The sequence below is a fragment of the Cyprinus carpio genome, chromosome A14, assembly GCF_018340385.1.
Source record: "Cyprinus carpio isolate SPL01 chromosome A14, ASM1834038v1, whole genome shotgun sequence".
NCBI lineage: Eukaryota > Metazoa > Chordata > Actinopteri > Cypriniformes > Cyprinidae > Cyprinus > Cyprinus carpio.
In genome coordinates, this window is record NC_056585.1 from 626107 (window position 1) to 639690 (window position 13584).

Consider the following 13584-nt stretch of genomic DNA (forward strand, 5'->3'; position numbering starts at 1 on the left):
TTCAGCTATTACACATAAAATACACATACTATTTACTGTATACACTATCTATCAAAAGTTTGGGGTTGGTATAGAAATAACAATTTTTATTCAGATACACTCATTTGGCCAAAAGTGTCAGTAAAGACATTTATAATGTTTCAAATAAATGCTGTTCTTTTGAACTGTTATCAACATTTATAATAAGAAGAAATGTTTCTGAAGACTGGGGTTAACTTGAGTGAAAAAATTGAGTGTTAACTTGAGTGAAAAAATTGAGTAGTAATGACGCTGAAATTCAGCTTTGCATCACATAGAACAAAGCAATAAATAACATTTTACAACAATGTTCAAATACAAAACTATTTTAAAATGCAATTGTATTTACAGCGTTAATGTATTTGATCAAATAAATACTGCCTTGGTGAGCATAAGAGACTACTTTCAAAATCATAAAAATTCCAACTTTTGAATGGTAATGTATATACTATATAGAAATAGTATGTGCAGTGTGCTGTTTTGAACACAGCCGTGTTTTGACAAACACAGTCTCAATTCAGAATAGTATTCTGAATCAGCCACATTTCCAATGTGTGTTTTTGGTGTGTTTTAAGATTAAGTGATATTTGCATTCTAGAAAGCATTTGACGGGACAAAAACAAATGCAATCAAATTCTAACAAGTTATCAATAGGTTTGGCCTTTTCCTGAAAGCTTTTGAATTTTAAATTTGCATGCTATAAGTAAATTTTGTCAGCTTTTAGAAGTACACAAGCATATAGATGAACTTCAATTCTGAATTTGTAGAGTCAATTACCCTTAAAAACCTTAAATAATCAATTCTTTTTCCCGTATGAATTGTTTAGTCATCTAACAGTGAAGAGAGAGAGAAATCCATTTTTTAAAGAAGGGAATATTTCAGTGCTCATCAAGAAACACTTCATAAGTAATGTTCTTCTCGTCAGTCCAAACTGCCATGTTCCTTTACTCTGAAATACTGTCTCAAATCATGCTTTAGTGTTCTGTAAAAAAAGAAAAATCAACATATAAAGTGTAATCCTCACAGCTGCCAAACTTGAGAGGGCAGGAGTGGCCATCCATCGGGAAATTAACCAGTCTCATTGGACATTCTGCAATTATTGTCAACCTGTAAAAAAAACACAGATAAAATGGTTATAATATTGAGGATGTGATGTCCAGCAACACCTTCAAAGTTCTTTTCACCAATTAGGACATGTTCCTGGATCAACATCCTTTTCTTTCAAACAGCTAGTATTGTACTGTTATCCTTAGGGTAGGGTGGCGTTTGAGGCTTCAACAACATTCATATCAACCGGCAATTTTCCACTGAACACAAATGTTGTTGCAGGGACCAACAAAAGAATGATCCAGGGGGAACACATCCTACTTGGCATAACGTCAGTCAACCAGACGAGCAAACACAGTCTGCCAAACTCTCTTTTCAGCGTAAATTGAACTCAGGACTGGAACGGATGCGTGCTGTACCTCATAGTGTACAGGATAGTGCCGTTCTTCATGATTCGGAAGAGTCTGTTGGGTGCCGTCATGTTGTGGAGCCACAGATCTTTGCCGTTCCTGAAGAAAGTGTCAGGGGTCCAAACTTTGGTCACCATCAGGTTATTTAGCCGGAGGATCTCCACCGGGCCATCGTACCTTAACCGCCTATCCACCCACGTCTGGCGGAAGAACACGTCCATGGTGTACTCCTGGAAGAAGGTACAGATATAGAGCAGTCAAAAGAGCATGCAAATCAATCTGATTTACTCCTGACAGAATGCTTCATTAGAGTGCTTCTGTAAAAAGCAACTTCTCAATAAAAAAATAAATAAAAAAGAATCCACCATAATCTTGCAAAACCACTGTCTACACACTTAAACAAACACTTGCCCTCATGCTGACAAATTGTGCTCCTGAAAAATTCCCCCCCTGCAAACCTTAAAAACAATCAAAAATGAACCCTATTTACTTTTTAGAATAATCTCGGTATGAAAACAACAAATTAAATCGTGCCAACTAGATAACAAGTTCAGAACACAAAATCATTTCGTGGCCATGTCATAATAACTCGGGGGAGGGAACGTGATGTTAAGTCGTGGCCACGAGATATTAGTTTGTGTGAAACGTCATATTAACTCGTGGGGGGGGAACTTGATATTATGTTGTGAACACAAGATCATTTTGTCGAGTTAACGACATCCTTAAGTCGTGGCCCAGAGATGCAATTTTGAGCAAACGACATCCATTTCTCTTGGCCACGACTTCTTATGTCAAGGGAACGACATATTTTTCTCGTGACCATGAGTTTAATGCGTAAACAAACCTGAGCGACCATAGCAACACTGGATTATCAGAGATAGATAAAACATTTTTATTAAAATTAAACATTTAATTTAATATTTGTATATTATCATTAATATTATTATTATTATTATTATTACATTAACTTATAAGAGCTATATTTTTATATTTATTATATATGCTTATTTCCCCTTTCAATTTGTGCGTTTTGTATAATTATGCTAGAATTTGCTAGCCTACCATATATTTTGCAAATAAATGCCTGACAATTATGCCAATAAACTTTATGATTGTATTTATGCCTATGTGTGCTGATAAATGAGTGTGTTGTGTTTTCATTTACAAATTAAACTATGTGAATGATTAATTCCTCAACGAAACACTATAGTGTTTATAATTACGGTCTATTAATTAGACGAAATAAAATGGAATATTGCATGTAATACAGTCAATTATATTAACCACAGCCAAGGCCTATGGTTAATATAATAATCTAATAATGTAATAATTTATATAATAAATAGTAATTAAATATAATAATTTCTTAATTCAAAATAAAATATTAATGAATCCATCTCTGATAATCCCAGGTTGCTTTGGTCACACAGGTTTGTTTACGCATTAAACTCGTGGCCACGAGAAAAAATGTCGTTCCATCAACAAAATGAGCTCATGGCCACAATATATTATCACATTCCCACGAGGTATTATGTCGGGGCCACGACAAAACTAAGTTAACCGATCACGTCAGCTCCCGGGCACCATAGATTTCTCATCAAATTCTTCCAATAAAGAGTTTTTTTTTTGTAAGAAATCCACTGTAACACTTAAAAATAAAAATCTTACTGATACAATTATATACAGTCAAACTGAATCCTATTTATTTTATTTTCTCAAACTGTGCAGATTCATCAAAAAGTATGCAAAATACCAAAGTAGTCAATTTAGTCAAGTCAAAGGTCTCAACATGAACTTAAACATTTTCAATCAAATTCCTCCAAGAAAGAATTTCCTTGTAAATAAATAAATAAAATAAATGAACATGAACCCTATTTACTTTTTAAAAGAAATGTCTCAAACTGTGCAGATTATTCAAATACCAGAGTATGCAATCTAAAGTCTAGGGTCTCAATATGCTCTCAAGCATAAATTTTCTTTCTTTTTTTTTTTTTTTTAAATAAAAAACCCCTGTAACTGTAACACAACAAGGTTGTGTGGGCAGGGAAAAATAACATTCACCAATAATATTATAGGATTTTTTCAAAAGCCAATCAAGTCCACTGTAAATATGAATTTTTCAAAGTTGTGAATAAAACAAAGACTGCTGGAGCATGTTTTACAATTAAATACAGTTTCTTTCTTTTTTTCTACTTGTGTTGTGTTACTTGACATTTCTTTGTAATTATTTGTTTGTAATTATTTGAGTGAAAATTGTTTCTAGACCTTTTTTTTCTCAGTGTACTGGAGAAAACCAGCTGAATATAATATGAATATATTCACTTGGAAACATATAACAATACGGAATTTTGTGCATTCCTTTTTGCTGGTTTTAATATTGCAGGTGCCAATCTGCTCTAAACACTGTAAATTTGGTCACATTTAGTGCTGTTATGCTCTTGTGCGAGGTGCTGAACCTCATATTCTTCTCAGGGGAAAATACCTGCTGAAATTGTTGACTCAATCACAAATTTTATATATATATTTTAACCTCTGCCACACAGTACTTGATTCACTCTGACTAAGCAGATACCTTGCTCTGATCTAAATGGCAAGCTGCCTGAATTATTAATTTTAATCATATCTCAGTGGATGGATAATGACACCTTATATAACAGCTGCTTGTGCACACATACATGTACTCACACAAATCCAACCTGTTCACACATAATCATATACATCTCAGAGCACTCACCATCTCCACGTCGGAAACTGGGCCGAAACTTGTGACGTAAATATCGGTCTTCACTTCTGTCACTGGACCTGGTCGGACACAGAAATCAGAATCACATTAAACCTCTTAGGACTAGAAACTGATCTGAAGAAATGCACAAAACGTATGTGATCTATGGATGTGACCCAAACCAGATATTACCAAAATAAATAAATAAATAAATAAATAAATGGATTAACACAGCATTGCTTTTGCTTTTTTGCTCTCAGGTCAACATGAACCCACATTCTCGACTCACTTGCCTTCTTAAATGAGAAAAAATGCTGGTCAGGTCTTTTTTGATCAATCAGGAACTTATTTGATGATAGTGTGTGTTTCATATCAGAATGGAATCAGAGCTAAATGTGAGTCATAGCGGAGTGGAAAATCTGTAGTTATTTGCTAATACTGCATAACCTTTATGACACATGTTAAGCAGCATTAGATAACAACTCCTTGGTGCATTACCTACAGTATTATGTTAGTCTAAAACAACACCTAAACAGCTATTTGGCTAAAAGGCAATAGTTCACTCAAAGATGATAATACTGTGGAAAATTCACCCCTCTGGCCATCTAAGATGTAGAGGAGTTTGTTTCTTCAGAAAATTTAGCCATTACACTCACTTGCTCATCAATGGATCCTCTGCAGTGAATGGGTGCTGTCAGAATGAGAGTCCAAACAGCTGATAAAAACTGACTTTTTCACTGAATAAAGCAATATTATGGATAGAGGACTCATATTTTATCCAGAAGCAAAAAAGTTTGAAGTTCAGAACATTGTAGCACGTTAATAGATGGAAATACAGCTTTTTGCTTCACTAGACGTTAATAGATGGAACATGGATTATTTGTGGATTATTGTGATGTTTTATCAGATGTTTGGATTCTCATTCTGACGGCACCTTATTCATTCCAAGATGATCCATTGGTAAGCAAGTGACGTAATGCTAAATTTCTCTCCAAATGATGAAGAAAGAAACTCATCTTCATCTTGGATGGTGACATCAGGCCAAAAAGGAAAGTTAATTCTGAGGTAGATTATACAGATTTCTTTCTTAAAAACCTACACTGCCAAGTACTTCACAATATGACCAGGATTTTGTATTAGGAAAGAAAATAGCGTCAGTTTGGATTTCAGTTTTCCCGGTTTTCTCTGACCATTTCTCATTTATTTATCTACTTTTACCAAATTCTTGTGGAGAGAAAAATGAAATAATTAAATAAACAAATAAATAAAGAATAAAGTGTCACTGAAAACAGACTCAGGCACTCAAAGCTCTAAATCACATGATATCACTGAACCGTCTCATTGGCTGAACTTGTGAGGGTTAAACTCTTAATGTTCTAGAGGTTCTCTGATAGATGCTTGAGTAAATCACTTGAGAGAGAAGTGCCTTCAGTCAAACACAAGAAAACCGGATCATCTGTCATTAAACAAAGTTTAAACTCTGAGCACAAGTTGACAACCATGAATCCTACAGAAATATGAAAGACAGGAACAATCTCACTCATTTCAATGCACACAAAAATAAAAAAATAAAAAAAATAAATATCTCAAATATCTCAAACCAACCTACAACACAAAGGAGATTAAACTGAGAGTAAAAGGAGGTTTCTTAGGTCTCCAGCTTTCAGATGCATCTCCTCTAGAGATTTAAAAGAGATCTCAACAGTCCCTAAAACCGTGCAGATTTTGCCAAAAAGACCAACGTATGCAATCACAAGTCAAAGGTCTCAATATGAAACATTTCTCATACCAAAGCTGCTTTTCACATTCACTTTATCTATACGCTTACTGCGGGACAATTATCTCATTTGTTTCTATTGAAACACAGAAGGAAGATTTTCACACAGCTTTTATTTTAAATACAGTTCATGCAATGTAAAAATTATTATTATTATTATTATTATTATTATTATTTTAGAGTTGTAAATAAAACAATGATTACTGCAGTGCATTTTGCAAGAAAATAATAATTCAGTCTTCAAAATTTCACATTTAATTTAGTGTTACTTGCTGTTTCTTTGTGTTATTATGTGCAACATGTAGCAATTTCTGAGAATTGTTAGAAATATTTGTGAAATTTGTTTTAAAGTATGTAAATCCTGCACCTCTTTTTCAGTAGTGATTAGTCATGCTCTAGAAAGTTCCAAAAAACTAAAAAAAAAAAAAATATTTTAAATGTGAAAAAATAGTCCACATGACTCATGCTCTATGTTCCAAGTCATCTGAAGCCATAAGACAGCTTTTATGAGAAACAGTAACTCAAAATTTAGCTTGTCATTTACAAAAGAAAAAATCTTTCCTTCAAGCCACTGATTTCGGAGGGCTTGGAATATAGTGGACAAGTAGTATGGACTAATTTTTTTGTGCTTTTTTTCATATGCACCAGTGATCAAATTTGCTATTTTTATGTTCCACAGAAATAATAACAGATTTGTAACAACATTAGAGTGAATTTTCAATTTTGGGTGAATTACATAAAACAGTATATTTTGAAAAGTGTATTTCTTCAAACCCAAGTCCTCATGGTGCAACAATCAGACGACAACAACAAGGCCAGTGGTAAGAGACTAACACCCGAGCCCTGATATCTATCATCTCTGAAGCAATGGATTCTTTGGCAAGGGAAACTCATGCGATCCTACTAGAACTGTGAACCCACACCATCTAGCTGAGAGCTGATCAAGCCCCTCCAGCCTGATCTAGCTCCGCTAGAGAGCTCTTGTCATGTGAAGGTGGGTGTGCTGCTCTGTTTGGAGAGATGTGCTCTCTGCCTCTTCACTAAAGTTACATAAAAAACCAGAGCTTCATTCCCAGAGCTCCAATCACATCCTGGCATTACGCATAGAGAACCACAGTCTTTGATTTGATTATTTATTTCTTGGGTAAAAAATTAAATGAGGGAAAGGAAATGCAACTGTGATGTGTGCAGCAAGTCTTGATGTTTTTCTTTATATAGTAACTTTCATCCATAAGGTCATTAATCAATATTATATAATGATTAATAAATCACTAGCTCATGTTTCTAGGCTGAAAATATTTAATTCCATTTCTAACAATTTGCATGCAGACAAATTAATGATCTCTAAAGCATCATATAATCTAATAATGCTTTTTCATGCTATAAATAAAGACATAAAGTGTTAAATTTTACACGCGAAGTTTAATATCCAGATATTTTGGGCTATTTTTAAATTTTTCAAGCACACTCTAAGAGGTTAATTCTGAAGTTTTTAAGCACAATGACCACAGTCAAATCTTCCGTGATATTGTATTCAAAAATAGAGCAACGTTATTCGCTCAAGACCAACCTTTACACAGCAGCGAATAATTTGGCTTCGCAAAACAGGTTAAAACGCTGATGCGCGCTGTTTAAAGATAGGAGAGTGTGGGCAAAGTGAGCGGTTTACGCAAACAAGGCGAACATCTGTACTCTTCCTACTTAAAATGTGTGCATTAAGCGGATTCCTTGGCGCGATTACATAACTAAACTCGCTTAAAGTACCAAACGGCACCGATAACAGATACATGGAGAGCAGAGAAAGAAAGTGGGCAGCAAAAGGACATTTGGAGTTGGCTTACACCTCCATCTCCCCTCAGAGGACACCAACTCTCACCAAACAAAACACACTTGGTAACAGCATGCGACCTGCGTAAAAACACAACATTTGGAGAGCTTGTTTTGCGCGAGAAGCTTTAAAAGCAACGTGAGCTTTTTTTTTTGGCCAAATGATTGTGAAGATTTTGGCACGTACCCCCAAATCCAGGTCGGAGCCTGTTGTCGTATCCATCCAGAAGTCGGTCCAGAATGCGTGTGAAATTTTCCGGGTATAATTTCTCATCCTTTCTGATCTGTCCAGATATTCTCTTTATGCTAAAAACAACACAGAGCAAACTGTAGCATTTTAACATTGCGCACACATGAAATAAACGCCTATTTTTCGTATCAATCAACTGCACAAACAGTTCAAAGACGCCCGGGTTTGTCGTTTGTAACCTCGAGGCGTAAAGATGCCATGCGTAACGCTCACATCCAGTTGGAACTCACCAAGCCGCCACACACAGAAAGTAGAGGAGAGTGGAAATAGAAGTGGGGGTACATCGCAGTCACCATCTCCTTCTTGGCAGAAACCATGTTTACATGCCATTCTTTAAGCCTTCTTCACATTTCCCTTCGCCAAACGTCCCGAGGAAAGATCGAGGAATCGTGCGGCACCGCGCAAGATGCGCTTCACCATCACCCGCAAAGCCGTGCCAGCGAAGCATCCAAATCCAGAACTCGCTCTGCGCCCGATGGATCGCCTACATCCAAACCCCGATCTCAGTGGTTAAGAGAAGCATATGGTGAAGCATCCTGTGGAATCGTGCGTCTCGCTGTGAGGAGGTTAGAGGAGAGAGAGGAGGACGCGCTGGGTTCCTACACACTCGCCTTAGTGCCAAAACTGGGACGTGTGTCCGACGCGCAACACACTCACGAGCGCACTTAAGAGAAGTCTGCCTGCGAACGTTTGTACAATATCACTTTGGTGATGTAGTGGCAGCATTGCGCATGAACTCACTTTACTCTGCAATGCTCAACGTCCGATCTTGCCCGTGGTAAACTTTGACTTAGGGGGACAGGTGTTTATTATCTTGGCAACTAAAAGGTGCTAAATTTGAATTCTGGCGTTCTTGGTTTATAATTGAACCCACTTGCATTACAAGATTAAAAGCTCCTTCTCTCTCGAAAAAGAACAAACTTATACGGGCTTGCCAACATTACAGCATATTGAAATGGGTCAGTGTTTGTCGCAACGTTACACACACGCTCGCGCACAAGCCAAGGTACAGTCACACTGTACAGGAAGTAGGACACACCACACGCAGCTCCTGTACACCTGGGACGGGACAGTCTTCGATGTAGTATGCGTGTGTGTGTGCGCGTGCGTGCTGTCCTGCGAAGAACATGCTTGGTTTCCATCCTGGTCCCACATTCGATGGTAACCGTTAAAAGAAAAGCTAATTAACTCTTGTCCAATTGTTTTTGATAGCAATCATACCCAGCGATCCTAATCAGCACAAGCTGACACACTACACATGCATAATGACTCCAGTCTGTCACTATCACAGCCTATATAAAGCATCAGATTCGAGCTGATCCAGGATCAGCTACTGTGCCGTATTTAGTTGGCTATAAAAAGCAAAACCTTATCCTCAATCAGCACTCTTACTCTGGTTTATAGAGTATGATCTGTGGGCAGCTGGTGGCGTATTCACCGGCCTTATTCACAGGTTGTTCGTGTGTGAGAAAAAAGCTTATAATATACATAATGAGCTAGAGGTGGCACTCTAGTGTAACATCACATATGAATATGTGGTAAAATAATGGAGACTACAGAATTCTATTAGCTTTCCATGTGTTTTGAGTGAAGAAACCAGCTAGAAGTTTGCAATTAAAGTTGTCATCTTCATTATTAATTAGAGAGAAATGTTTAAATGCGCTACTCTTTCATGTCAAGTTTCATGTCATGTCATGTTATATATATATATATATATATATATATATATAATATATATATATATATATATATATACACACACATATACACACACTCACTGGCCACTTTGGTACACCTTACTAGTGCCGGGTTGGACCCCTTTTGCCTTCAGTACTGCCTTAATTCTTCGTGGCATAGATTCAACAAGGTGTTGGAAACATGCCGCAGAGTTTTGGTCCATATTGACATGATAGCATCACACAGTTGCTGCAGATTTGTCGGCTGCACATCCATGATGTGAATCTCCCATTCCACCACATCCCAATGCTGCTCTATTGGATTGAGATCTGGTGACTGTGGAGGCCATTTGAGTAAAGTGAACTCATTGTCATGTTCAAGAAACCAGTCTGAGATTATTTGAGCTTTGTGACATGGAGCATTATCCTGCTGGAAGTAGCCATCAGAAGATGGGTACACTGTAGTCATAAAGAGATGGACATGGTCAGCAACAATACTCAGGTAGGCTGTGGTGTTTAAACAATGCTCAATTGGTACTAAGGGGCCCAAAGTGTGCCAAGAAAATATCCCTCACACATTACACCACCACCACTAGCCTGAACCGTTGAGACAAGGCAGGATGGATCCATGCTTTCATATTCTTTACGCCAAATTCTGACCCTTCCTTCTGAATGTCGCAGCAGAAATCGAGACTCATCAGACCAGGCAACGTTTTTCCAATCTTCTATTGTCCAATTTTGGTATACCTGTGCAAATTGTAGCCTCCGTTTCCTGTTCTTAGCTGACAGGAGTGGCACCCAGTGTGATCTTCTGCTGCTGTAGCCCATCTGCTTCAGGGTTCGACGTGTTGTGCGTTCAGAGATGGTATTCTGCATACCTTGGTTGTAATGGTGGTTATGGTTATTGAGTTACTGTTGCCTTTCCATCATCTCTAACCAGTCTGCCCATTCTCCTCTGACCTCTGACATCAACAAGGCATTTTCGTCCACAAAACTGCTGCTCACTGGATATTTTCTCTTTTTGGACCCTGTAAACCCTAGTGATGGTTGTGCGTGAAAATCCCAGTAGATTAGCAGTTTTTGAAATACTCAGACCAGCCCCTCTGGCACCAACAACCATTCCACGTTCAAAGTCACTTAAATCACCTTTCTTCCCTTTTCTGATGCTCGGTTTGAACTCAGTTTAAACTTCGATATTGATGTCGTCTTCACCATATATATATGCCTAAATGTATTGAGTTTCTGCCATGTGATTGGCTGATTAGCAAATTGTGTTACCAAGCAATTGAATAGGTGTACCTAACAAAGTGGCTGGTGAGTGTATATATATATATATATATATAGTGATTATGATGTGAAGAGAATAAGACTTTGGAGGCTTGTCCTAAGAGTCTGCACACATCAAAAAAAAAAACTAAATAAAAAAAATAATAATAATAATTCATACAGTGAATTCGGCCAAATTTTGCATTGTTCATCAGTGCACATTGTTCTGAAGGTATTATAAATGTTTTTATAATCTTTCATTAAAACATAAAAGCTTTATCCACTTTTCAAATTATTTTTTTTCTGTTCTGCTGATGTTACCAAGCCTGCATGTATAAGAAAAATTATATTCATAATATTATTAAAAATCCATAAAAAAAGATTTTTTTTTTTTTTGATGAAATCAAGACTTTCTTTAGGTGCAGCTAGATGGACAGAAATTACACACTTCACCTCCAAATATAAAGCTAACTTGCATAATTGTATTGAAATATGATCAGACATGTTATAGGCTTTGCTGGAGATCTGGCCATTTAGGGCAGTATATCAAACTGCACACCTGCACTGTAAAATCTTGCTGAGCACACCTCAAGTATTCTCATCCACCTGGTAATTGACATTAATGTGATTTGAACTGATTTTGTAAGAATGTATCTGATAGTATAACTTGACTAGCTTAAAGGTGTGGTTTATTGTGATTTAATTTTTTTAAACTTTAGTTAGTGTGTAGTAGAGCATAAACAACTTCTGCAAAGTTATACAATGCTCAAAGTTCAATGCAAAGGGAGATATTTTCTTTTAAAGAAATCACTGTTTAAGGACTACAAAAAAGCTGGTAAGGACTACAACAAGCTTTTTCCTGGGTTTGTGAAATCACTAACCCTGGATGTTCACATAAACCCTGCCTTCAGGAACATGCAACTACCCATAATGGTTAAAGGGGTGTGGCGTTTAGAGAATCACAACACACTGAGCCAGCTAACCAATCTGAGCCTGACTGAATATTTCTGAGGGAGGGGCCTCATAGAACCAGGAACTCAACAGACCATTTTAACGAGAACAGAAACAGCGGTGTAGAATAAAGGTAAAATATGTGCAGGCTCTCATTTTTAAAGTTTTGTTACATGCTGTTCACACATTGGCAATAAAAAGTGATTAATACTTGAACATTATTTCATAAATCCCCTTTAAAAAATCATTTTGTCCATAGAATCAAGTAGCTAACTTAAGCGAGCAAGCTAACGTCATATGTCAGCTAAAAAAGAAGTAGAGCAGCACAGCTTTTTCTTCTGTCCTGTAATAATATTCAGTGAGCAATATCTGATAGTATACTGTATATTTTAATACATAACAGTTTTCACTGAGCACCAAAACAGGTTCTTTCATTGTTTTAAATTTTAGTTCACCCAAAAATGGAAATGAATCTGTCATTAATTACTCACCCTCATGTGTTTCAGACCGATAAGACCTTTGTTCCTCTTGTGAACACTAATCAGTCCCTCCAGGATTTCGCGGAACTTTTTTTCTGATTTTTGCGGCCTAAAATGACTGATTTTGCTGCTGCTTTTCTCAAAATTTGCGTGATATTTCCGGCATTTCTTATTGTTTTGTTGTGAAAATATACCATAGACAACATTCTTCTAACACTGAACACTTTTCTGACTTCGAGAACCACTGTAGGTCTCCAGACTAACGTTTGACAACACCAGAACTAGTGCCATTAAGTTCTACAGAAGGTGGCCCCAGCACCTGACAGTAAAGCTCATGTACATCTCGGAGACATCTATTTAATGTCTGCATTTATGCAAGATGTATTTTTAAGAGTGCTTGTTCATCTGCAGTACGTCTCTAAGATGTTTTCTGTCAGATGTCAAATAGACATTTATTAGAACGCATGTAAAACTGCTTCTGAGATGTTTATCAGAGCACACAGCAGATGATTCCCAGATCTTAAGCAGACTTCTTACAGATATAATAAATATATTACATCTGATAAAATGTACTTTTATTACTGTCATTCATAATGTCTAAATATAATTTAATGACTACAAAAATGTACATATTAGGGAGTGGAAATGGCATATAAGTACTTTTCTGCAGCCATCTACTAGTGGTAATCTTTTTTTTATTTTTAAATAATTGTTTGCTTTCCTACATTATGAAACTTTTTTGTTTTATACATGGGGGAAACCTATGAAGGATGAAGAAATATCTTCACATTAAAAAAAAAAAAAACTTTCAAATTCGGTAATACTTTAACCCTTTAAATACTTCAAAAATACTTCTTAAAAAACTAAAAACACAAGAAAACATTAGTTTTTCCTGTAGTTTTACTGTTAAATCAGTGGTGAACGGTGGTGGAGATTTGTGTTTATTGAACAATGTTTTTCTTGGTTTCCACATCAGTGGCATTTGTTCTGATACCTGTAGCTTTAACAGAATTCTACGCCGAATTTGAATGCTTCTCACAAGATTTAAGAGAGATGTTGATTCTGTGGCAAATTTGACTGCTTTCTTCACATTGTATCTCCCAGCGCTGTGTATATCAGTGTCACGTGATCAAGATCAGCCCACGGCTCCGGCTCGAGCAG

General features: G+C 36.6%; 1 pseudogene; it reads right to left on the minus strand.

Annotated features, from left to right (window-relative positions):
* The window catches only part of LOC109076925, a 37871-nt pseudogene extending 29081 nt beyond the window's left edge, over nucleotides 1–8790 (minus strand).
* Nucleotides 8791–13584: the final 4794 nt, after the last annotated feature.